This window comes from Salmo trutta, chromosome 4 (assembly GCF_901001165.1).
Source record: "Salmo trutta chromosome 4, fSalTru1.1, whole genome shotgun sequence".
Taxonomy (NCBI): Eukaryota; Metazoa; Chordata; class Actinopteri; order Salmoniformes; family Salmonidae; genus Salmo; species Salmo trutta.
Genome location: NC_042960.1, coordinates 69,413,775 through 69,417,622, shown reverse-complemented (window position 1 = coordinate 69,417,622; position 3,848 = coordinate 69,413,775). Strand labels below are relative to the sequence as shown.

The window sequence follows — 3,848 nt, the reverse complement described above, 5'->3', positions numbered from 1 at the left end:
AGTAAAGCCCAGTATGGACTATCAATACAAAGTGAACATTTAGATTGAGGCCCAGTTCAATGAGAGGAAGTCTTAACAGAACTGGGGGATGACAGACATGAAGTGGGAGGGTGGAGATCTAATATTTTTTTTGTGCCAAACACTAAAGCATGATATTGTAATAAATCTACACCCTATTCCCTATGTAGAACACTACTTTAGACCTGGTCAGAAGCACCGTAGTGCACTACGTAGGGAATAGGGAACCATTTGGAACAGAGACAGTAATTCCCCTGAACATCTTTCTCTTCCTCATCTGGTTTCTTGAACAGCCCTTCACTCCTCCCCTCTTCCTCCCCTCCTCCCTTTTCATTCTATTCTATCAGCCACACCACTAGCTCACCTCCACACAATCCATTTACAAGTTAAAGACACACCTTGGAATAAATAACAAAGGAAAACTATTACTACATGAAGTTTAGTGTTGTATTTTTTATTTCCCATCACCATAAATCATATTTAAATCACTGAGCTGTAGCAGACCTAACTTCATCTGTTCCTGACTCTGGATAGTGGATTAAAAAGACCATCAATCTCCAATGATATTAAAGTACTATTCTGAACATTACTGATATACTGAGTGGCAAGTCAAGATATCTGCTGGTTTTATTGTTTGGTCAATAGCACCACCAGCTGGACAGGTTTAATGTTGCTGGACTGAGCAGTATGGGAGGATGAAAGATGACACATTTAGGGCCGGCTTCCTGGACATCTACATTGAACATACTTTATAGTCCAGGACTAGGATTAATCTGTGTCTGGGAAACCAGACCATATACTTTAGTAGAAAGTAAGTGATTCCAGCTTGTAGTGGGCTGACTAGTCCTGAATTGTCCTTTTGTTCCTGGACCATTTTCCATGCAGCTCCAGGTGACAGAGAACACATCAATTAGGGCCGAGCCTACAAGCTGATCAATGATACTGAGGAGAATTACATAGAGACAGAGAACCAACTGAGAAAACATATCAATGGTTCTGAATGACAACCAATATACATCAACACCATACATCATGATTCATGGAAATGTACAAGATTAAAAAATTGCATTTACAAAAATATGAATACATTGAATTTTAATTCATAACATCTGAAGATCAAATCAGTTAAATCATTGTATATAAAACAGAGCAGAATGAATCATTACATCTGGGGACCATCACCACCAGCATGACTAGTATCTATGTGGACCCTACTACAGTTTAACCAGCTCAGCTATAGACTACACCAGCATGACTAGTATCTATGTGGACCCTACTACAGTTTAACCAGCTTAGCTATAGACTACACCAGCATGACTAGTATCTATGTGGACCCTACTACAGTTTAACCAGCTCAGCTATAGACTACACCAGCATGACTAGTATCTATGTGGACCCTACTACAGTTTAACCAGATCAGCTATAGACTACACCAGCATGACTAGTATCTATGTGGACCCTACTACAGTTTAACCAGCTCAGCAATAGACTACACCAGCATGACTAGTATCTATGTGGACCCTACTACAGTTTAACCAGATCAGCTATAGACTACACCAGCATGACTAGTATCTATGTGGACCATACTACAGATTAACCAGCTCAGCAGTACCATCGACATAAAACCCAGGATAGAGGGGCTGAGTGAATGTGGTCTGGACTCTGTGGAGGAGGGTCATTGTGTCAGAGACACTGTAGAAGGACAGAGTACCTGCCTTGTGATCCAGGTACACTCCTACTCTGGAGGACTGAGGGCCTGATACTTTAGTCTCAACATTATTGTGTCTGAACCAATAACCATCACTATAGCACTGTAAACTCCAGGACTTGTTATTGTGTCCAAATACACCTTCACACCCTGTCTCTGTTCTGCTGATGTCTTTATATGAGACTGCTGTAAAAATATTACCACTCCACTCCACCTCCCAGTAACAGTGTCCAGACAGACCCTCTCTACACAGAACCTGACAGTAGTTGGTGAATCTGTCTGGATGGTGAGGATATGGTTGGTCTTGGTCTGTATAGGTCACCTTTCTGTTCCTTTTTGACAGAGAGAGGAGTGTGTATGCTGTTTTTGGGTCCAGTGTGAGCTGACAGGAATCTGGGAGAAGAGCAGAGCAGAGACCAATGAGGGGAGTCAGAACAATAAGTTAAGTCTGATTCTGTATCTACCCTGTCTTTGAGTAGAGCACAGCAGAGATCAAATCAGAGAAATATGAGGAGTCAGATAGATACCCAGGCTTTGATTAGATCTACTATTGCTATATCTTTCTAGAGGGATTGTTAGGAGTGTCAGTAAAAAGAGACTGTTAGTTACTTCACAATAAAGAGACTCACATTGTAACAACTGTTCTCTGGTCTTGGGCTCTGGAGGCAGTACAACATCCACTATATTCACTACAGACACACAAACACATTGACAGAGAGAGGGAATGTTATCATCATACCATATTCCACATGTATATGACTAGTAGGGAACTTTCAATGGTCTAAAGTTGATGTTCTTATTGTTTTCAACACACCTGTAGTGGAGATCTTGGTCCATTGTCCTTTAAGGACGTCTTCTAGTTTCTCTCTCAGTTCAGACACAGTCTTACTCACATCTCCAAATTACTGAAGAGGACGGACAACGAAGCTGGGTAAGTCTTAAGATACACTGATACTGGAGATAGACTGATAACTCTGGAGAGAGAGAGACAGAGAGAGAGAGAGAGGGAGAGAGAGAGAAGGACAGAGAGGGAGAGAGGTACAGACAGAGAGAGAGAGAGAGGGACAGAGAGAGAGAGAGAGAGAGAGGGACAGAGAGAGAGAGAGAGAGAGACAGAGAGAGAGAGGGACAGAGAGATACAGAGACAGAGAGAGAGAGACAGAGAGAGGGGGACAGAGAGACGGACAGAGAGAGACGGGGAGAGAAAGAGAGAGGGACAGAGGGAGAGAGCGACAGAGAGAGAGAGAGGGACAGAGAGAGAGAGAGCAAGAGAGGGACAGAGAGAGAGAGGGACAGAGAGAGAGGGGGACAGAGAGAGAGGGGGACAGAGAGAGACAGAGACACAGAGACACAGAGACAGAGAGAGAGAGAGAGAGACAGAGAGAGAGGGACAGAGAGAGAGGGACAGAGAAGGACAGAGAGAGAAAGAGAGAGAGAGAGGGACAGAAAGAGACAGAGACACAGAGACACAGAGACAGAGAGAGAGGGGGACAGAGAGAGAGGGGGACAGAGACAGAGAGAGAGAGACAGAGAGAACACAGAGAGAGACACATGGACAGAGACAGAGGGGGACAGAGAGAGAGGGGGACAGAGAGGGAGAGGGAGAGAGACAGTGAGACAGAGAGAGACAGAGAGAGAGGGACAGAGAGGGACAGAGAAGGACAGAGAGAGAGAGAGAGAGGGACAGAAAGAGACAGTGACACAGAGACAGAGAGAGAGGGGGACAGAGAGAGAGGGGGACAGAGAGAGAGGGGGACAGAGAGAGAGGGAGACAGAGAGAGAGAGAGAGAGACAGAGAGAGAGAGACAGAGACAGAGAGAGACACATGGACAGAGACAGAGGGGGAAAGAGAGAGAGGGGGACAGAGAGGGAGAGGGAGAGAGACAGTGAGACAGAGAGAGAGAGAGAGAGGCAGAGAGACAGAGAGAGAGGGACAGAGAGAGGGGGAAAGAGAGAGGGGGACAGAGAGAGAGGGGGACAGAGAGAGAGGGGGACAGAGAGAGAGGGGCACAGAGAGAGAGGGGGACAGAGAGAGAGAGAGAGAGAGAGAGAGAGAGAGAGAGAGAGAGAGAGAGAGAGAGAGAGAGAGAGGGTGAGAGACAGAGAGAGGCAGAGAGAGACA

The 3,848-nt window shown here is 45.3% G+C and overlaps 1 pseudogene; it reads right to left on the bottom strand.

The window, feature by feature from the left end:
• Nucleotides 1-1,481: 1,481 nt before the first annotated feature.
• Nucleotides 1,482-3,848, bottom strand: part of LOC115191468 (tripartite motif-containing protein 16-like) — a 13,188-nt pseudogene continuing 10,821 nt past the window's right edge.